This window comes from Hermetia illucens, chromosome 1, assembly GCF_905115235.1.
Source record: "Hermetia illucens chromosome 1, iHerIll2.2.curated.20191125, whole genome shotgun sequence".
Taxonomy (NCBI): domain Eukaryota; kingdom Metazoa; phylum Arthropoda; class Insecta; order Diptera; family Stratiomyidae; genus Hermetia; species Hermetia illucens.
The window spans coordinates 180723114-180746412 of NC_051849.1; the positions used below are offsets into that span (position 1 = coordinate 180723114).

Below are 23299 nucleotides of genomic sequence, written 5' to 3' on the forward strand. Positions count from 1 at the left end.
CTCTTCACTCTTTCGTTTCAAAGATAGATGATGTAACTATGAAAGGCAAGTACGCGTTGGGGTGTTCGTGGGCATCCAAACGTTCTGTGATGCCAAAGAGCATGGTTTTGGTGAAATTTTAACGAAATGTCCCGAGACGTACAAAATGCCTTCATCCAGATCGAGCAAGTGGCGCGAGATCTTGGGGTGCACATCAGTGAAGGCAAGACAAAGTATATGGTGGCAACATCAGCACTAAAAACCAACCAACCAACAACATCAAACCGCTCTGGTCAAACGGGAAGAATAAAGATAGGAGACTACAACTTTGAGACCGTTGATAATTTCTCCTATCTAGGGTCGAAAATCACAACCGATAACAGCCACGACGATGAAATCCGCACACGGTTGTTGGCAACCAACAGAGCTTATTTCAGCTTACAAAAAACTGTTCCGCTTGGAACGTCTCACCATAGGGTCAAAGCTCATACTGTATAAGACAATGGTCTTGCCAGTCCTCATGTATTCCTCGGAGACTTGGGTTCTTAACAAGAAGAATGGCGAACTCTTGGCCGCGTTCGAGAGAAGAATGCTCTGAAGAATTTTTGGTCCCCTACATGAGGATGAACGATTCCGTAGCCTACATAACGACGAAATCTATGAGCGATACCATGACCGTGGGGTTGTGGATAAAATTCGGCTGAATAGGCTACGGTGGGCGGGTCACTTAATCCGTATGGCTGAGGATGATCCAGCCCGGAAAGTCTATAAGGGCAATACCTATAGTAGGAAAAGAAAACAGTATTTCGTTGAATTGCAACACGACTATGTCTATTTCGGTGGAGGGAGTTCGTTGAATTGCTTGTTACTTCCCGATTTGTATCGCTTGTTATAGGAGGTGTTGTAATGACGGGCGAGTGCTCTAAAAAAAGCTCATAGCACGGCGCGCTCGTTATCAACCCCTGTTTCATATTTTTAGTAACACCAAAGTGAATTAGGTCTCGGATTTTCCGTCGATTTCGTGGCCAATAAGTGGGCTATCCAGATGAAACGATGTAAAATCTAGTGTCTCGGGCTAGCATGTTTCTCAACTGGCTTCCCTTAGGAGTGATCAGTCTGGGTCCTCCACCATGAGTGTGCTTAGCATTAAAATCCCCAGCGGCAAGAAATTTAGTCTCCAGTGCGTTAGAAACTTCTGCAAATGTCTGAGAAGTCAGTTTAAGCTTTGGACGAAAATAGACCGTGGTGATGCTTACCTCCCTGGTTCACTCCAGTAATCGGATTGAAGTTCCTTGAAGGTAGTCGTTGCACTAATCTCCTAGAACATAATGCTTAATGGGGGATTTGATAAGTATCCCGATGCCGTCATAAACGGAAAATTGTTTTTGTGAGCGAGATGCGTTTCGGATATGAGTATTATGTCGATTTCTTTTTAAAACAGGATGTGTCGTATTTCCAGTTTATGCTGACTGACGCCATTTGCATTGCAGTGGCATATTTTGAGCTGGTTCATTTGCTTTTGAGAAGGATCTGTAAGATCTGAGTCTGATTACACATCATTTCTTGAATCATTTTTTGCATCGAGACCAAAAATTGGTCAATGTAAGGAGAAGCTGTTCCAGATTGTGGGTTGGAGCGGTTATAATTTCTTTGCTTTGAGGTGGGGATTTCAAAACGCTAGCATAGCTCACACCTTTCTTTTGATGTCCGATACGATCATGTTCATGTATGACATGAAACTTGGAAACATGGACACAAGGCCGTGACCACATGAAGAGAAAATATCGTCACTGATGGTCCTTCAGATATGATGATGATGATTTTTAAAGGAAAAATAATCTGGTAAAACCAAATCGTACTTCTCAAATTTCACTTCAAGCTTAAAAATATCGGATTAAGTAGAAACTCATTGGGTTTTTTGTATGATTTTAAAGTCGTTGATTCGTCGTTCTTTAAGGTCAGTCATTGATATATTTTCCATTTTGCTCGATTATCTTTTGCCATCTTTCGAGCCATGTTCGTGGAAGGACTTGTCCTTATTGGCGAAAGGTGAACAAGGTGCTGATCCTAATTTAGAGCTACTCCATTCAAGCAGTTTTGAAGAGAGCGAAACAAGTGGAAGCCTGAGAGTGAATGTCAGGCAAGGTAGCGCAGCACGAAACGTTAATAATTTTTGGATGGATGGATCACTAAAAATATGTGTGGTCTCGCATTTTCGTGATGAAACCCAAATCCTTTATGATTGCCGAGCTCCAGGTGTTTTTGGATGAATCCGAATTGATGGTTGTTTGGTTCCTAAAAGAGACCAAAAAAAACCCTAGCCCCTTACAATCCCCCACATTGAGAGCATAATCTTTGTTTGATGGAGCTTTGAAGTTATTTGAGGTCGATTTTCACATTAGGACCAACATCGTTTGCATTGTATATTCTTGTAAACGAGATATTAATACAAGCCGTCGAACTTCCATGAGTTCATGAAGAAACCAAACTTCAAGCTTATTTACGCACCCACGCTTCTTTAGATGGCACTTTTTTGACACTTAATGTTTTCGCAATGTCTGGCGTCATGCGACGGGGGTTTGGCTTGACCATTATCATAATTTTATCGCCATCAATCTCAGTTAGCCGTGCTTATTGAGGACCACCTTTAATATTAAAAATTCCCAACGTGAAATCTCTCAATCCATTTTCATTTGACAATATTTCCCCTGCTTCAGTCGCATTTTTCTCTCTACGAAAGTAATAGTGTAAAATATGGCGAAAATGCAATGTGGTTTTCCATTTCAATTTCTTCCAAAATATCCAGAACTCAACCAAATTGTTCAATTTTTCCCAAAACTTGTTAAGCTTAACTAGCTTAAGTTCTCGACTGTCAACCCCCGCCTCCCCCCCTCCGGCTGTTCGTTGTTTTGTTATTTTCCCCTCACTTTGTCTTCAATGACAATGTACTTCAGTCTAGTTATTATCGCTATTAATGATGTAAGGTGATAATCCTTCAGCAGCGAGCAAAGACAACGAGAAATGCATTATCCTGCCATCGCGGTGTCATATTCATTAATGGCTCAACATTTAAATGTGAACCTAAGCCTTAAAATGTGGTAGAGCCCTTCATTTCTAGATGGTAACAGTTTAGTAGGAGGCAATGTCATTAACATTGCCCTCACCCGGGATTATTGCCCTGACTTGACTTAGGTACTCAAGTACACCGTAAAATTGACCGAGATCCGACACCCAGTTTACCATATAAGTATGTTTAACGGCTAAACCATTCAAACAGTGACTACTATGATTTTGCAGAGACTTCTTGGAAAAAGAAACTGCATACGTAGGTGTAATCAATGGTATCTCTCGTCTTCCCTTATAAAAGTCACCTTTAGGTCTGTTAGCAACAATACTCTGCTTTCAATGCAAAGGCTTGCCTTAAAAAAATACTGACGAGGTCATCACCAAGTAAGGACTTATAACCAATGCTTCTAGCAAGATCAAAAACTGGACTAAAAAATAAATACAATATATCTATCGTACTGGTGGGGAAATGCAATGTCACGTAAAATCCGAAATTCTCTATTTTCTTGTGATAATATATGACAAAGTTTCCATCGAAAAATATGTATGCATACATTAATTTGAAAGGTCCACGGGTGTCAAAATATACCAAACTTATCCGTCAATTTTGCTCTGGTAAATGGCCTGTTGACAGGACCACGTTCTAGTCGAACTAGCATCAGAAAAGCGAATATATGAATCATTGTAAACTAGGGGCTACTGAGAAGTTTACCCTCTTCCCTAACTATTCTGCGCTTTAGGGCGACTCACTTGCTAGTTTTGCTAGTCTAGCCGATTATCCCTCTTGCTTAGTATGTGACCTATTCACTGACACCTCTGCCTTCAATCACTTCGTTCCTAGGTATTTGACCCTAAGCATGGAAAATGCATCAGCCCCCAAATCAAGTACCGCATATTTGCACATAATAGCAATTTTCGGTAGTTAGTGCGGTTTTACAGGTTAACCAACTTCGAAAACACCTAGTTGATTTGATTCATTGGCAGCATAGCCTCTTGCAATGTCTTTGTTTTTTTTCACAAACAGTACCAAAGGTCCCAACTGATCTGCCACATTAAGGTTCCAACATGAGGTGAATCGTCATAATTAATTAAAAATTCTGATGATTTTTGCAGAATATTAAAAAAAAATTGTAACGTACGAACTGAACAATTTATCGACCGTTGAAAAACACCCCATGAACTCCTCCAGGAGCCCCGTTTACACACCGGCACTTAAACTGCATTTCCAATGGTGACTTCAAAAATTTTGGGTGCGGTGCATCAAATAGTTCCTTTGCTTTAAAAAGGAGAATAATATTGAAAACACTCATAACTTGAAGTAGAAACTTAGAATTACAATTGCGCTTCCGAAACTTATCTTCAAAAATCCCTGAAACTACTTCAACGTAAAAATAAAATTCCACTTACATTTCAAAAAACCGCACAATTTCCAATAGATTTACGGTCCTAAATCCTTTCAATATAGAAAACGAACAAACGAAATCCTTCGGTGATCCTAATCCTTGTGTGAGAAATGTATCTTTTCGATTCAATTTGCCGGCGACAAATCAATTGTGGGTAAGTAGTTGGATATACGACAAAAGTACGTTATACAAAATGTCCTTTTCGGAACGAAATCAATTCTATTCCTTCCTCACAATCACTCCACTGTTACTATGCAAAATTCACATCTATTTCGCTTAAACTGAACACCGAAAATACGAAACTTTGAATCTATATTTTCAAGTTAGATTAGTTTCACCCACAAATCCGTTTTATTGATATATTTTCGGGGATTTTAGAGCCACACTTTTTAAAGGTACTTTGCCGTGTTTCAGGAATTGGGAAAAGGTTTCACACTCAAAGATTTGCGGGAAATACACCTTTGGAAAATATCTGAAGAACGCGATGGATTAAGGATAATTTGCTTAAAACTGAAAATATCAGGATCACGCGCGCGAAATTCTTGAGAACTGAATTGTAAATTCGAATGTAAACGTAGTCACAATTAAGAATTTTCCAAAATTATGAATGAAAATCTGAAAATTCATGAACTCTTTCACAGGAACTCACATTATAGTTGCATAAAGTATCTTAAAACATAAGATAGTTCTCGCAAAATCTTCATTTACTATATGTTCCCAATGCCTAATCGCGCTTTCTCTATCGTTCATTAAAAGTGAGAGAAAATTAGTTAAAACGATGTTCGCCGTTCGAACTTTCGCAGGTGACTAAAGTTAAGAAAATTTCAAATGATGTTGTGAAGCTAAAAGACTCCACGATTCCCGCTATACGCTCGCTACTCATGCTACCCATGCCCAGAATCGCCAAAGACCCATTCAACCCGCCATCCACCAGCAACAGCAACACGAACAAGAAGAAGAAGGTGAGGAATTCCAACCGAACCATGAGCTACCATCTAGATGCCGACTTCCAAGCCGGCTACAGAGGCATTTCGCTGCATTCGAGCTGGCTGGCTGGTATCATGCCCGCGGCTTCTTACTTCTGCAGCAACTTAGTCTTGCTCCTGCGATAGTGGTTACAAGAAAAACCAGTTTACTGGGCTCTAGCTAAGACGCTTGGAGTAGTTGCAACCTTTACGTGATGAAACTCTTCGTGGACGTGAGCTGCACCTAAAGCAACATTTTCGCTGCACAAAAGATGCATAGATAACTGCATCGACAGCAATTACGTGGAAAATCTAGTAAGCAGAGAACAGAAGTAGATATGGGTCGGCTTAAGAATCATCGACCATAACCTCATTCGGGCATAATATGGAGATGCAAATTTTGCTGTTGTTAGTAGAGTTTCAGTTTTGTTTACAAAAATCGACGAAAAGAGCAGCGTGAGGTGTTGCGCATGTTCAGGTTATGAAGAGAAAAGTTACTGGTCCAAGAGTAAGATGGTAATGGATGGAGGGGACTTTCTTGGAATGGTTACTGGAAATGCAGCGGCTCTGGGTTGGAATCTTTTGGGTTTGCTTTTCTTCTTCTGTGAATGTGCTAATTTGCAGCATCAGCGTATTAACGTCAGGCGAATAAGGTGAGACAGAGGTAATGTATTCAGCACCATTTTATTAGTAAAATAAAACAAATTTGATGAGATCAGGGAAAGCGATAAAAAAAGTATAGGTGGGATTATTTGAGCTTGCAGATCCTAGAAAATCTTCATGACAGATTCCCCGACACGACGGCCAAGAAAATACATTGAATGTCATTAGCTCAGAAGATATCAGTAATGATGGGAATTAGTTCTCTAGAGCAACCTAGAATAACAATTTTTGAAAATGAAGTGCCGTTTTCAAAAAAAATTTAATTCCGACTGGAGCGCGCTGAAAACAGGGTCCATGGTATGTAACTTAACAAGTCAAGGAACGTTAATACTCCAAAAGCTTGCACATAATACTGAGTTGGGGAAAAAGGAATCGAAATTTGACGCTTTATTTAACATACTTAGAATTATCCAATTTGAGTCAAATATGCGCCGTTTTGTTCGCAAACTTGTTGCCATTTAGATGGAAACTTAAATATCGCTCCCTTATAAAACCCCCCCTCCTTATTTGCAAAAAACTCAAAAGCCAGTTTTCGCAAGCCTCTTTTGAAGCCACCAAGAGCCTTTTGGATAGACCGGAGGAGATGGTAATTACTTGGTGCCAGGTCCGGACTATATGGTGGGTGCGATAGGACATCCCATCCGAGCTCCCGTGGCTTCTAGCGGGTCATCAAAAATGTGTGAAGCCGAACGTTGTCCTGGTGGAACACAACACCATTCCTATTGACCAATTCTGGCCGCTTCTGGTCAATCGCCTGCTTCAAACGGTCGAGTTGCTCACCGTAGAGGACCGAATTGAGGGTCTAGCCATAGTTGAGCAGCTCATAGTGGATGATTCCCTTCCAATCCCACCAAACACACTGCAAAACCTTCCTGGCCGTCAATCCAGGCTTGGCGATGGTTTGGGCCGGCTCGCCGCGCTTCGACCACGATCTTTTTCGCTTGAAGTTGCCGTACGTGATCCACTTTTCATCACCAATCACCCTCCGCTTCAAAAATGGGTCGAATTCGTTCCGTTTCAGCAGTGCATCGCGAGCGTTGATTCGGCCCAAGAGACATCCACTACATCAGAACGGCCCATAAACTTCACAAATTTTTTCGGCCGCCTTCGTTGCATTTTTACCTCTCAGGTAGTAAAAAGGTAAAATATGACGAATTTCTTGCTTGGTGGACTCCATTTTTGACGCGCTATGACTTGAGACTGAAACGTACGATCACAACATTGTCAAAGAGACACTTATAGCACAGATTGTCGCCTTCAAATCGCCGTATAGTATGACCCGATGCGATAAGTACAACACAAGATATGTTTAAGTGTCGCCATCTATTGACAAAATATGACATTTCTTTTTCCCCAATCCAATATGTGTTGACTTTCCAAAAAAAATAAAAAAATAACCGAATATGGCAAAGTGCTAAGGCAGTTTCACCTAAGCTTTAAACAAAGTAAAGGCTTGTATGCTTGAACCATATTGAAAGTTTATTGCATTTGAACACTTATTATATACACAATTTTTGCTTACAGGTAAAATTCTTAGCAGACTAAAAATCTATTGGTACGAATAAAAGAAAATGTACAATGTATTGTATTTCTTAAAAAGACTTATTCTGATCCTATTCCAAACATCCTGCCCAGCCAAGAACCACTGGTTCTTCTATTTATCGTGGTCGTACCACTGGACCGTGGATTCAGGAGATGTTCTGGGTGGTGAAATTTGCTGGAAGCTTTGTGACTTGCAGTTTAGACATTTTTGATGTCTTTCCCACAGACCGGGATTTTTGTTTCCTTTTCTGCCGATTTGGGTGGATACCAATGTCAGCTATCGTTGGCTCTACTGTACGTTCCCCGTTGTTTGACAAAGGACAAATCTTCGAAATAGGTCGTTTGATTATGTTATTTTCGGTCTTCAGCGTGACTACTCTTGTTAGTCCATCGCTTTCAGGATGAACTGCCACAATTCTTCCTAGAAGCCATCGGCCAGACGGTTGCTCTTCGCATTTAATGAGGACTAGATAAATAAACGTGGATGTATTTTCCCATTCTCACCAAACCACTTTGCTGCAACTATGTCAAATACTCCAAACTCCATCGCTGCCAGAACTGTTGTTTGAGTTTTTGTACTAGTTGCCACTTTTTTGTCACATTGTCTTCTGTATCTCCGTCCGGCAGTTTAAACAGATGTTCTCAGGTCATGTGGATCAGTGCTCAATGGTGTCAAGGGCCTCGAGTTCATACATGCTTCGTTCTGTGCTAACAGCGTGAACATTTCTTCCATATTTAACAAGTGCGCACCGATGGTTTGGATCAAATGACGCTTCATACTTTTGACTGCTGCCTCCCAAAGTGAGGACTTCCCGGTGGAATAAACTTCCAGTTGATGTTGTTTACAGCTATTTTTCCTTGTGCTTCCTCAATCATCTTTCTTGCTGTCTCACGCAACAGTTTGTCAGCCCCTAAAAAATTGGTATCATTGTCACTTATCAAGGTGTGACACATGCCTCTCCTTGCAATGAACCGTCTGATTTCTGCAATACATGTTTTCGCTAACGAGCTCAAGATGTACAGCCTTTATAGATAGACATACGAACACAACTATGTATGCTTTGGTGGGCTTGGTCCCTCTACCGTACCTGAGGCAGTATTCCCATCAGATGTTGACTCGTTTTGGCGTTTATTCTGAAATAATGGGTACATTTCATCCCGAATTGTTTCACGCTCGTGAGGCCGTCAATGATCCAGTACTTCGTACGAATCGTCGAGGGTACTAGCTGAGTGGGAGCATGCCACATCAGATGGTGGTAATGTTTTATGACCAGATTAGCCATATGTCCTCGGGGTAGTAGTATAGGGTGTTTTGTATCGAAATTTACATCACTCTGCTGCATCCTTCCACCAACTCGCAAAATCTGAATCGAGGAACGGTGTTAACCTAATCAGCAAACTAGTTTTGGCCAAAGGTTTGTTGGTGTTGAGTAGATTGACATCATCTGCAAATGCCTCTCGCTGAGTCATCCTAATGAGAGCGGTTTCTGGTTGTCGGAGCTTATCTGACTTTAAAAATGGGTTGTGAGAATTAGACTTCCATCTTCTGCAGTAAGCGATGACTCTTACGAGTTTCGTGAATGATGAGAATCGTTGCGTTAAATTCTCCCTTTCTTCTGCCTTTATAGTTGTGAAGCATGCTGCCTTTTGTCGTTCTTCTAAATTGGTTGATTTCGGCCATTTGTCTTGACGTTCGTATAACCAGTCCGGGCCGTTCCACCACAGTACATGATTCTTTAAACGGTTGGGGAAATTCCACGGGATGCGACATCTGCATGGTTTGCTTTGCTATTTATATGTCGCCGTTGTTTGGAATCGGAGGAGGAATGAATGTGGCTGACTCTATTGGCGATAAACACTTTCCATTTAGCTGCTGGACTTTGGAGCCATTGTAGTACGATCATCGAATCTGTCCAATAATAGGGAATGACATCCTTCCAACCATGGGCTTCTAACGTAGTTGACATAAGGTCGCACAAGAGGTAGGACAAACAACTAAAGTCCAAAGAAATCTCTTTTGTTGCTATATCGACTATGCCAAGGCTGTTGACAGCGTACCGCACGCCTTGTTAATCGATTTCTAAGTCTGTATCGTATTGATCCGAAACTTATAAAGTTTTTAGCGACAGTCGTGGAAGAATGGCACACCAGCTTATCAGTGCATTCATCTGAGAGTACTAATACCTCAGTACCTATCCATATACGGAGAGGGATCTTCTAGGGGGATTCCGGTGAGTCCCATTTGGTTTTGCATGGCACTGAACCCCCTTTCATGACTACTGAATGATACTAGATTGCATGATTTTGCAATCAAATATGGCCTACGTGCTAAACGCGAGCTGACATCAAGTGGTGTAGTTAGATGATATCAAGTTGCATGGTGGTACTGACGACCACCCTAGAAGTCTATTGCGAACAGTAGACATGCCCAGCCGTGATATTCTAATGGAATTTGTATTAGACAAGCGTCGAATCCAAATCATCCAGCATGCCGGACATCCAAGCTATAACCGAGACAGACTTCTAGAAATTCTGCGAGGAACCCATGCTCGAGTTGGTGATCTGAAAGATGTTCTGCTGTCCGAATTCCTGCCACCTATGAAACTGGTACTGAAATCGGACTATAATAAGCGCGTTGAATGTATTTGCTATCCCTTCACTGGCTTATGCATTCGGAATATTGTCGTGGATGAAAACCGATCTGGGAAACGTGCAGCGGCGGTTACGAACTACTATGTCCAAATTCGGAATGCCCCATCCAAACTTTGCCGTGGAGCGGATAAACCTATCTCGTGACATCGGAGGTAAGGGCGTGATTGACGTGTCGGCACAATATCATCACCAAGTCGACTCGCTGCGCATTTACTTTTAGAGTAAAGAGCAGGCGAGTGCCTTGCATGCGGCTGTTTTTAATGCAGATTGTGGGCTAACTGCACTTAACTTGAAGGATCGATCCTTCAATTCTTTGATTGGGGTGAAGTCAGGCCAAGAGCGGATGGATGAATGGAAGTCAAAGGCAATGCGTGGCAAACACGCTAATTGTCTCTTGGCAACCATTTGTCGAAAAGAAACATTGTCTATTTCTTAAGGCGGTCGGTGTAAATGATCGCGAAAATCACGCAATTTTTGTAACATCGGTGCAACTCCATATCGATTGCGGATATCCTCGTTTCAGATGTGATCAAAGCCTGTCACGCCACTAGTCCAACGCAACATCTTCGTCTCCATTACCGCAAGACGCCGTTCATTGTCTTTTATAGCCCGCCAACACTCAAAACCATATAGAGCGACAGGGCGGACGGGAATTTTAGATTTGAGACGTTCGTTGATACGTTGATTACAAAGAACACCAATTGTGGAATGCCACTTCATCCTGGTTTCGCTAAAGCGTGAGGCTGATAGCATTGACCCTTTTTTTTCTTCAGCCTTTGTCCCGTTCACAAGCGGGGTCGGCTCGTCGTGATCGGCTTCGCCATTTGGCTCTATCGAATGCCTGATCTGGGTGCAATCTCGAGGCTTTCAAATCCCCATCCAGCGTATCAAGCCACCGTTGCTTAGGTCTGCCTTTTGGTCGTTTACCATCGACTTTGATGTTCAGACCAATCTTTGCAAGTGAATTCTCGTTTGCACGAATTGCGTGACCATACCATCGAAGACGCCTCTCTCGCAACTTTTCCACGATCGGTGCAACCCCATAACGATCGCGGATATCCTCATTTCGGATGTGATCTAAACGTGTGACGCCACTAGTCCAACGTAGCATCTTCGTCTCCATTACCGCGAGACGCCGTTCATTGTCTTTTATGGTCGGCCAACACTCAGAACCATAGAGAGCGACTGGACGGACAACATTGCGGTAAATTTTAGATTTGAGACGTTCGTTGATACGTCGATCACAAAGGACACCAGTTGTGGAACGCCACTTCATCCAGGTTGCGTTAATGCGTGAAGCAATTTCATAACGCAGCTCTCCATTGGCTGATAGCGTTGACCCGAGGTATTTAAATCGCTCAGATCTGGGCAGATCACTGCCGCTGACAGTGATTGTGCCTATTTCATGGGGATCGGTCGTCAAAAATTCAGTTTTGTTTAAATTCAATCTGAGACCGTGTTGCATGAGGCGATCATTCCATTTTCGAACAAGTTGCTCGAGATCATTTTTGCTATCAGATGCTAGGAAAACATCATCTGCATAAAGCAGTGTGTAGGGCGCTGGACATTGGATATCCCGTGTGACCTTATGTCCATAACAAGGACAAAGAGGAGTGGTGAGAGGGCACTTCCTTGATGAACTCCAACAGAGACACGAAGCGATTTTGATACACCCGCCATACTTCGAACTTTACTTTTCGGATCGTGGTAGAGCAATTGAACCCAGCGCACGAGTTCTTCTGGCACGAAGTGTTGTCGTAAAGCATACCAGATAAGTTCGTGTGGTACACGGTCAAACGCTTTCTCTAGATCCAGAAAGGCAATGTAAAGATGGCGATGCTTCTCACGGTGTTTCTCCATGAGTAACCGCGCAGCGTGTATTGCGTCAGTAGTTCCGCAGTTCTTGACAAATCCGGCTTGATTCACGGTTATTTCAACGATTTCGCGAATACGGTTGTCAAGAATGCGTTCAAAAATCTTCATGGTATGGGAAAGTAACCGGATCGGACGGTAATTTGAACATTCTGCTGGGCTACCTTTCTTTTTCCATATTGGAACAGTGGTACTTTCTTGCCAGTCAGATGGTGTTCTTCCTTCCTGAATAACCCGGTTAAAGAATTCACTGAGCCACAGTGTTGGGTCCCAGCTCTTCGCTTTCCAGAGCTCAGATGCGATGTCGCCAGGTCCTGTTGCTTTCCCCGATTTCATTTGTTTTATTGTCTCCTCGACTTCAGTTGCGCTGACTGGTGGAACTGCTCCAAATGTCGGCAATGATTGTGGAAGTGGAGGATGAGCAAATTCTTCAGTTGAAATCTGCTCGAAGTATTCTCGCCATCTATCCGTCGCGGCTCGACGATCAGTAAGCAAAGTACCGTTCTTGTCATTAACACAACAGAAGTGTTCGATATACTGTGTGCGTTCATCGCGGCTTTTAGCAAGTCGGTACAGATCTCTCTCGCCATCCCGAGTGTCCACTTTATCGTAAAGATTTTTGAAATGGTTCGCTCGGCTGACAGCGACCGCTTTCTTTGCTTCCCGGTTGGCATTCTTATAAATTTGCCAATTAGCAGGTGTTTTATCGTCGAGAAATTTGTGGTAGAGGTGTTTCTTTTCACGGACCTTCATTTCAACATCATCATTCCAAAGCCAAGTATCTCGGTTGATGTACCGCTTACCCGGCTTGGTGACCCCGAGGGTTGCAGAGGCCGCTTTGTGGATCGTGTCTTTCATTTGGTTCCATGATTCTTCCACATTCGTAATGGTTGGCAATCGTATGAGTGAGACCGTTTCTTCGTTCTTCTCACCAAATCGCCACCATTTAATGCGCGGCGGGCCAGTGCGTTCCTCACGCTGTTTTATCGGTGGTTTAATTCGCAGGACAGCAATCAACGGCCGATGTTGAGATGCGATGGTCTCATAGGGAACGACTTTGCAATCAGTGACAGTGGTAAAATGTTGACGTCTTATGAAAATATAGTCGATTTGCGTTTTATTGTTCCCACTATAAAATGTGGGAAGATGAGACAATCGTTTGATGAACCATGTATTCATAAGTACAAGGTCATGGGTGTCCGCAAAATCGATTATACGCTCGCCACCTTCGTTGCGCGCTCCGAACCCCTTTCCCCCATGGCACCTGTTACCGTCTACCTTTTCACCCACATGACCATTAAGGTCGCCGGCAATGATTATGTAATCGTCAGCAGGCACGTGACAAGTCTTTTCATCGAGAAGTTGCTAGAAGGCCTCTTTCTCGGCATCAGGTCGGCCTGTCTGTGGTGCATACGCGGTGAAGAAGTGAATAGTGCGATCAGCTGATATAATGGTGAGCTTCATCAGCCGATCATCAAATCGTTCGACTTCTTTAATGGCATCACGGAAACCCTCTGAGATGGCAATGCCAACACCATATTGAGTGTGTGGGTTACCAAAATAGAGAAGTTTGTAGCCATTTTTACCGCGTTCGCGTTCAATGTCGCAGCTTTTGGAACCAGACCATCGGGTTTCTTGCAGAGCGCAGATGTCAATGCACCTTTTCCGAAGGGCTCTTGCGAGTTCCTCGGTCTTTCCAGTTAGGGTACCAACATTTAGCGTGCAGACACGTATTTGTTTTGTTCGTTGTGTGCGGACTAACTTGCTTACTTCCTGACGCCGTCCATGCGTCAAGAACCCTTGCCCATTTCTCGACAGGACCGGGGCCCGTCCTGTCGCGTCGACTGAGGTGGACGTCCTAGCATTTCTCCGAGGCCTGTGACTTAATCCGATCATCATGTTTGTAACGACATTCTATGCATTTTCTTGGTCGACCTGTCGCGGGGCCTGTCACCAAGAGAGATCAGGTAGGATTTAGCATAGTAGAATAACTCCAACTATACTCCATTTATCTCTTTCCCTGATCTCAGCATTTTATTTTTGTTTTACTGAGGCTAGTACAGAGTACGTTGCCTCAAACCCTCCTCTTTTACCTGGGCTTGGGACCAGCATACTATGTTAATAGCATGGCGGAGTTCTGATAGCATTGACCCGAGATATTTAAATCGCTCAGTTCTGCCACCTGATATTAACTATTCTCCCAGGTGCCGTAACCTACTTTGCACAAGTGCCGGACTCTGCCCTAGTGTGGAGGTTTCATCACTCTCCACACAGAATCTACAGACAGTGTCCGTACATATCTGCAGCTTGGTTAAATTTAAACAATCTTTCGGGCGCTTGGGTCTGCATCCCCCATGAGCACCCTGAAGTGTTCCATTCCTGCTAAGTTTAGCCTGTACAGATCCTTCGACTCCACAGACTAGCCCTGGCCTGTACAACGCCGTCTCTGCTCCTTTCCTGGCTTCTTTGCCTTCTAACTCAATGTAGCCTGGAACTCATCCTACCCAGGCCTTATTGAACAAGCCGAGTGTATTCAGTCTGTTAACTCATTGTCATATCAGTTTAGAATTTACCTGGTAGGAGCGCATTAATAGTTAAAATATCAATGTTCACCTCTATAGCTCCTTTGGAGGTTGGTGAAGGCACATCTATCTATAGCGTATATTTCCACTTGTAATATGCTTATATACCTATTGACTGAGAGTACGTTTTCCTTGGACTAATCGCATCACTAGTACTCGCGGACATTCTGAAGACCGCCCTCCTTGCCTGCATCTATATGTGCAAAATGGAGAGGTGTCATTCCGAGAAGGACCTCCAGGGATGCCATTTGGTACGTTCTCGTTGCCCCACTGATCCACGCGCAAGCTAGTCTTTCAAGTTTGTGTAACTGTCTGGCTGTTGTTCTGAATTTAGCTCTGTCTGCTCAGATTACCGCCCCATAGCTACTTATTGGCCGTATTATTGCAGTGTCTATACAACGTAGTATTTTCAAGGCATATCCACATTTTTCCCCGCTGTGGATCGGCAATTTATCAGAGCCCTTTTAGCTTTCCAACATGCGTTTTCAACGTTTGTCTCCCAGAGTAATTTTTGGTCTAGTGTGCTTCCCAAATATTTGACCTCTGTTACTCGTTCCACCTTCATATTGTGTAATCTCATGGCTTTCAGTTGATCAAACTTACGCTTCCCAGTGAATGATACTATATCCGCCTTGGCTTGATTTATGAATAGCCCCGCCTTCTTACACCAGCCACTAATAATTCTTAGTCCAGTTTGGGGTCTGTCATATATAGCTTCGTCATATTTGCTTCTACTGATTGAAATAATGTCATTAGCGTAACCCTGGACCTAAATTTTAGTGTTTGTTAGTTCTCCTGGGAGCTCGCCAAATAGTATACTCCACATTAACGGTAATAGGACCCCACTTTGTGGACAACCGTAGGTAGTCTTCATTTCTATAGAATTTGTATCTGTCGGCACTTGTATTTGTCTAAGACAAGGAGATTCCCTATCATGCGTCTTTTATATCCTGGTTCTGGAAAAAGTGATCCGCGATGCAAATCATCATGCAATCCTGTTTTAAGTCCACCCAACTACTGGCCTACGCAGACGATTTCGACATTTGTAAAGATTTCTAGGGAGTTTTTAATATTCTACTAAATTTTGGAATTAGAGTAAAAGAAGGTTGAATTGGCATTTCCACATTCTGTGCAATTGTTATCTTTTACAATTTATTCAAATGTAATGAATCAATATTTATAATAAAAAGAATTCGTCGCTCGCTTAAGATAATTTCTTGTAAACCAACCCTTGGAGCTCTGGGGAAAAGAATCGTTTTCATTTTGTTTTCCTTCTTATCAGTTTTTGTTTTCTATTTTTTTCGAGTCTCACAATCTTGGCAGGTGCTGGATTTTTCCTAATACTAGCGCTAAATGCCAAGCGTTTAGACTTGGACGATCCTATCTACTTAAAATATGAAGGGGCACTGGTAGTTGTGGCCAGTGTTAGCTTAATGGAGGAATTCGTTGAAAATTCCCCGCAAAATTGAACAATAACACAATAATGCAGAATGGTGTATTTCTGAGTTGATAATATTATGAGAACTACAATTACCCGATCGAGTCGCCAAATTTCTTTCATTTCTCGGGCCAATGGCTCATAGTTAACCTTCTTCTCCACGTATTTCCGTTCAATGTTGCTATTATGAAGGGTGGCAACATCAATAACATACGCGGAGCGACCCGTCGTGTCAACTAATAGCACGTCAGACTTGTTGCGTGGTGTATGGTGATCAGTTAGAACACACCGGTTCAAATACATGCTGTAAGCAGAACTATCGCGTACTGCTTGCGGCTCATACCGGTAAACCGGACATGTTTCCGTGATCAGCCCACGCTTGAAGGCAAGGTTTTGATGAATCACCTTACATACAGCATCATGTCTGTTTGTGTATTGCACGGGTGCCATTACAGTGCAGTCAGAAATGAGCTGGTTTGACGTCTCTAACTCCGAACCACAAATTCTGCCAGCTCTTTCATTACGAGCTTTTAATAAGCTCGAGTGGTAACCACGCCGTCCTGAATGGCACACATGAATCCCTCCGTCTCAGCAAAGAATCCTCTAGCACACAACCATCCGTTCGACAAATGCAAATCGACAAATGGCTGCCATAGGCAATTCACGTGTTTATCATGCATCGCTTTCAACTTCCATTCATCGCTTCACTCCTGGTCTGACTTCACTTCACTCAGAGGATTGAAAGATCGATCCTTCAAGTTAAGTAGAGTCAGTTCACAGCCACATGTAAGGACTTGCTTGTTCTTTGCTAAAAAAAAAAGAAACGCGTAGCTTGCCGACTTTGTGGTGATGTTGTGCCACCACGTCAACCACGCCCCCGCGTCCGATTTCACGAGGCAGGTTCATCCGCTCCAAGGCAAAATCTGAGTAATAATAATAATCGTTGACGCAACAATCCATGTTGGATCAGGGCCTTAAAATCTGAGTAATGTATTCGAAAATTTGGACACACATAGTAGTCCACATCTGCCGCTGGACATTTTCGAGATTGGTTTTCGTCCACGGCAATGTTCCGAATGCATAAGCGTAAAGGTATAGCAAATATGTTGAGTGTCCTTATCTTATTCTTCCCCTAGAGATGCGATTTCAGCACCAGCTTCACACGTCGCAGGAATTCGAACAGCAGAGCATCCTTCAGATCACCAACTCGGGCATAGGTTCCTTGCAGAATTCCTTGCTACTTGCAAAAGTCTGTCTCGGTCATAGCTTGGATATGGAGGTTACCAATGCAATGTCATGCATGCGACTCATGATGACTTTTGCGGATAACTTGGATTCGACACTTGCCTAGTACAAATTATATTCGAATATCACGTCTAAACATGTCTACTATTCGCAACAGACTTCTAAGGTGGTCGTCATTACCAGCATACAGCTTGATGTCATCTAAGTACATCAAGTGTGTAGCACGTAGGCCATATTCATATCATTCAGTAGCCATGAAAGGGAATTTAGTGTCATGCAAAACCAAAGAGGGCTCAACGAATCCCCCTGGAAGATGCCACTTCCTATACAGATAGGTTCTGAGGTGTTGGTACCCTCAGTTGAATACATTTATAAGGTAGTATGCCACTCTTCCTCTTCTCCTTCCTAACGCCCACGAAATTCATTATAACAATAAGGGGCATTCTCCAATATTAGGGCCTGGAGATGCCAAAGATGGGAACCTCGTGAATATTTGAGGCAGCGGACACATCGATTGACCCATCGTGAATTTTCCCTCTCGATTATGGCACTGGGGTCGTAGTGAATCGTACCCTGTAAATTTTTAGGTTCTTATGATACCTCTCCTCTCTAGTGCGATTTCGGCTACTCAGGATGTTTTTTTTAATAACGGCCGTCATTAAAAATTTCTAAAATATATAATAGTAATATGCTATTTTTAACCTTGTGAGCATTACGGTTCCTAATATGATGAATCGCCACTTACCTTTTTTAAGGTGGTATTATGTGTGTTATTCTAAATTCTGCTTTTTCCAATTATCTTAGCAATTAACATCTTTACTCTCTCTGGAACAATGAATAGATATGTCTATGTTCATATGTATTTTAATGGCGGTGTTAAAATCAATTGTTCAAAATATTAACAACAAACGGACCGCCAAAAGGCCATGTCACACTTAAGCCAGATGAACTCTAACATGGAAATAGGTCAGGAAAATTTCTTTGAATTTTATTACTACGAAAATAATGCCCGTACGAGGCGTGGAGTAATTTTCATTTTCTTTGCTTTGCTTGCCAAGTGTGTTAGATCGAGATGTATGTGTGGATGATAGTACGTTCTGTGTTTTCATTGCAACCTTAGTAGGTGAGTGGGTTATTGGCCGTAACAGAGTTATGACGTGCACTGGCAAAACACCGACCGTTTGCATCATGCATCCATTAAAAATTCACATCGGACTTATCTCGTGTTCTTGCTGGACCTGAAGAGAAAATCTGCGAGTTGGCCCCAAGAGAGAAACCATTCTTTGTACCGATTTCCAAGCATTCTTGGTTGTGTTATAATTTGCATTTGGAAGGTTATGCGCACTGGGGGTATCCATTTCATTCCGTGGAAGGTACAAAATATCTTTCCAGTGGAAAGTCGCACGTGTTTGTTGTGGGGAAGGGTATGTGCCTCCACCGGATGTTTGTAATTTGTTTACCATAAATATCCTTTTTGGATAAGAAAACATGTATGTATATTTGACGTCACTAGAATACCAGATGAATTGTTGGCCCTACTAGATGCCAGATAAATTTTAACTCACTTTTCCTTATTTTTAAATCAACAATCACTAGCGCTGAGTTATATAAATACTTGAGGTATCCCCGGGAGGTCACTTGCTCCTAGACGGTTGTTAGTTTAATATTGAGAACGCTTTATTCCAATAAAATGTAATATTCCTGGCTGCCGGGTAAAATGTGTAAATAGGAATAAAGAAATATTAATCTTTAATCTTCATACTTATGTCTTGGTTTTTCGAAATTTCTCCCATTTATTCTCTGTGTAAACTTAAGTAATATCACCTACCTGTTTTTACAAGGTGGAACCCATTTGACAGAGACTCACAACAATTTGGGATCAAGGAATCCATGCTTCAGGGAAACCGGTATAGGTACCTGCTTCAAACCATTCTTATTTGCAGCTTTCATCGCAACTTTTAAGGTTTTCTTGAAAACACGACTTTGTTAAAATCGGTTTACTGTTTGTCTATCTGTCTGTCCATCTATTTGTCTGACTCTTTTTTCTTGTAAAGAGGTGGAAATCTTCAAAAAACTCTGGCCTGAACACGCCAGAGTATGGGATTTTTATCCGCTAAAACCACTTCTGAGTCCTCTGTTGCCCCGTGGAACCAACATAAGGTATTGCATCACGGGGCGCAGTTAGCTCATCTTGGCTATTTCTCCTATCATCTATGCGCGACGTTCGTAACCGCGCCTTTCTCACCTCTTCCGTGGTTTCCCCTGGATTGATGGGATCATTGTGTTGATTGCATTCCAATCCTCCTGCGATGTTAGCAGTCTCCTCACCACACTTTCCGGTATCAGTTCTTCACTTACAGTTTCCTCTAGATTTCTCTTCTCGTGCCTGAATCTCGGACAATGGAAGAATATGTTCTCTGGGTCCTCGGGGACTCGCTCGCTGTTTGGACAATTGGGCGAATTGTCCAATTTGAACCTGTAGAGTTATTGGCGATATCCCTCATTTCCTATCAGAAACTGGATGAGATTAAAATTAATCTCCCCATACTAGTAGTGATCAGCCTATGTGCCCACCGGCCCTTTCTCGATTGGTCCTAACGCTCCTGCTATCTATGTACAGATCTTTCGGCGTTCTTCGTCTGCGACAAAAGAGGGTGACTTCAGATTGTATATACTTGTCATCTCATTTGCCAAGGTGTCAACTGGCACCATTCCGGGGATAACGAATGCAGCCTCATCTGAGACGTTTCTGAAGGCGGACCACACCCTTAGGGCTGTCCACCTATAGGCCGCACTCAGTTTATGAGCATCACATGATATGCGAATTGCCTTTCTCCAAATAGAGGTGGCTTAAGGCATGATCGAGCTCACCATCCTGACAATAAGTAGCCTACAAGTATACCGTGGCCCTCCCACGTTCGGCATTATCCTTGCCAGGGCCCATACTCTCGTGAATCCCTTGTCACAAGAATTACACGTGTTGTTTAAAACTTAACTTCGTAGTTATCATCACTATCAAGCATTTGATGGTCGACTTGGAAGTGATTGCCGGGGGCGTAATTTCGCTTCTGGCGCTTTGTGATGAGGACCGCTTCCGTTTTTTAAGGTTTTGTGTAAAATAAAACCTTATTAAAATTGGCTTACTGTTTGTCTGTCTATCTGTCCGTCATACGCATTTTTCTCGGAGACGGTTTTAGCGATTCACGCAAAATTTGGTGGGAAAATAGGAACTGTGAACGCTCACGCATACAGTAGGTTACGTAATTCTAGGTCGAATTTAAGGGGGGTGGGTGCTCATACAAGCCAAAAGGGGGTGTCAATTTTTTTTCAGCAAATACAGTCATATGGGGTATCAAATGAAAGGTCTTGATTAGTACTTTCCAAAGCCAGTGCTAGTTTTGAAATTTGTTGGAAAGGTGAGGAGTGAGGAGAGTCGAAATTGATCATTTCTTTATGGGACCCATTCTCAGAAACTACCCAACCGGAAATGCTGAAAAAAATCAAGAGGCTGCTACTATATGGTACCTAGGCTGAAAAATACCCTCCATATCGCTATCTGTTTAAATAAAGTTAATAATAGTCTATTAAATAATTTTTAGTAATTGCCCCCCCCCCTTAACTTCATTCTAGCACCACGCAACAACAATGCAGGATATAACATAGAAGATGTTCCTACCAAGTTTGGCGGAAATCACACTATTACTAACAAAATTATAATAGGTCAAAGTTGTCGCTTCTTTGCAAATTCAAGACATTGAATGGCAATATCACCTGAATGTGGATACTTTCACATAATATATGCATATATTACGTGCTAGATACTAAAAGAAATACACAAAACCTTTCATGCCAGCTTTCGATTTCCTGACTTGTTTTTCCTCCGTAAGTGCCAGTCTAGCGCTCTCTAACGAAGCCTTAATAGCACTGATTGCTTCGCAAGAGTATAACTCAACATCCTCTAGATGCTTTGCGACTACAACCAGTGCTATATCATGGACATAACCCACCACAGTGGCCTCCTTCGGAACGAGAAGGTTAAGCACATCATTGTACATGATGTTTCACAGTAAGGGGCCAAGTACGGAGCCCTGTAGGACACCCGCGTAAACAATCTGCTCCTTGGGTCCATCGTCAGTGTCATATCATCCGTTCTCGCAGGTACCTATCGACAATAGGCGCGAGATAGGTGGGAATACCAATCGTCGTCAGGCTCTTTCGTATAAGGTTACAATTGGCCGAATTAATTGCATTCCTCACGACAAGGGTCATCACCACGCAATATTTGCTGGTGCTGCACCTTCTGTGAATTGCATTTTCGGCCAAGTCAGTAACCATTTTTATTGCTTCAATTATTGATCTGGGTTTACAGAACCCATACTGCCGATTTGAAACACTTTCTTGGCTCTCAACGATCACGAGCAATCTATTATAAATTACTCACTCCGGCATTTTCCCCATAGTGTCTAGAAGACATATAAGTCTATAAGAGAATGGCTCACCTGGATATTTATCAGCCTTAGGCAGCAATACCAGCTTCTACCGCTTCCATGCTGTAGAGAATATCCCGTCGTACATACATGATTCGAACAATTCAGCGAATATGTCCGGTCTCGTTTTTACGGCGAGATTAAGGACTCTGTTCGGTATTTCGTCTAGGCCCGCAGCTTTGTCATCACCTATTCTGCTGCAGATCTCCAACGTCCGTGGTCACTGCTGAAATTGCCATCACATTCAGAGATCTCTGAAATGTGTTAGTGCCCCTCCCTTGTTGGGGGAATAACCCCTGGATGATTTTCAACAAGATAGTAGGGCACGTGATTGTGTGAATTCTATAGGCGTTCTCCCACGAATTTACATCCGCTTCCGAGCAGAGCTCCTTAAAACATTCCCTCTTGCTTCGTTGAATGGCAAGCTTGAGACTTTTGCGAGCTACCTTGTAAGCATGCTCTTTTTTTGTCCCTCATCACTACTACCTACCCCTCTCTGAGTCGTTCGTCTGGCTTGGTGACAGGCTGATTGAAGGCTTCACTACTCCGCCAGTAATTCTTCTACTGGGAAATGAGCACCTCCTAGGCAAGGATTCGTCACATGCTTTGGCGATGCATTGTGTAATGTGGAGAGCTCTCTCCATGGGACCGCCTGCCTTAGCAGGTTGGCCTAGCCACATTTCAAAGATGTTTCCCTCGTCCAATGCTTATTGTCGCCCACACGAGACCACTGGCCGACTTACTCATCGAGCATTGTATCGCATGGCAACCGCACGCCCGTATAACCGCATACATCATCGTCAAGGTTTTTGTAGGGTTCACTTATGATGGCGATTTCCATCTAAGATTCATAAGTGATCTGCTCAACTAAGTCTTGAGCGACCCTGCAATAATTGAGTTTTTTCTGAATAAACGTCATTTTTTCATCGCAGTCAACGCCTTCCTGAATTCCGGGCATTTACCACTTCCGGCAATATGCCGGTTATCCCTTCCTACTTTTCCTTCGCATAATAGGCATTAACGTCTTCCTGAATTCCGGGCATTTATTACCCCCAAAAATATTCCGGTTATTTCGTCCCTTCTTTTTTTCGCACAGCAACTATTCATTTCTTGGTAATATAACCTTTCTCCTTGCACCTTCTGCATCGATCGGACCTCTCGATACCGTTGGTGCATGCCTTCGTAAAGTGTCCAAACCTGAGGCACTTGAAGTACCTCTTTAATGAGATTTGTTCTCTCAGATGGCAGGTAAACCACCCTATTCGAACTTTTCTGCCATTAATAGCTTCTGCGCTACTTGCACTGGTAGTCGAGTTATGGCCGTTTCAGTACTACCAAAGGTCTTCCTTAAACTCACGATGGATTCTTCACCCAGTTTCTCCAAGTTAAACTGTTTTTTTAATGC

The 23299-nt window shown here is 42.7% G+C and overlaps 2 protein-coding genes across 5 annotated transcripts in view; one reads left to right on the forward strand and one right to left on the reverse strand.

Moving 5' to 3' along the window:
• The window catches only part of LOC119646843 (vasorin), a 395527-nt gene extending 390289 nt beyond the window's left edge, over nt 1-5238 (reverse strand). For all 4 annotated transcript variants that reach the window (XM_038047465.1, XM_038047463.1, XM_038047464.1 and 1 more), the window contains exon 1: nt 4453-5238. The gene's annotated coding sequence lies outside the window, so the exon portion shown is untranslated. The remainder of the gene's footprint in view (nt 1-4452) is intronic.
• The window catches only part of LOC119646844 (rab3 GTPase-activating protein catalytic subunit), a 477376-nt gene that overhangs the window by 428876 nt on the left and 25201 nt on the right, over nt 1-23299 (forward strand). The gene's annotated exons all lie outside the window — the stretch shown is intronic.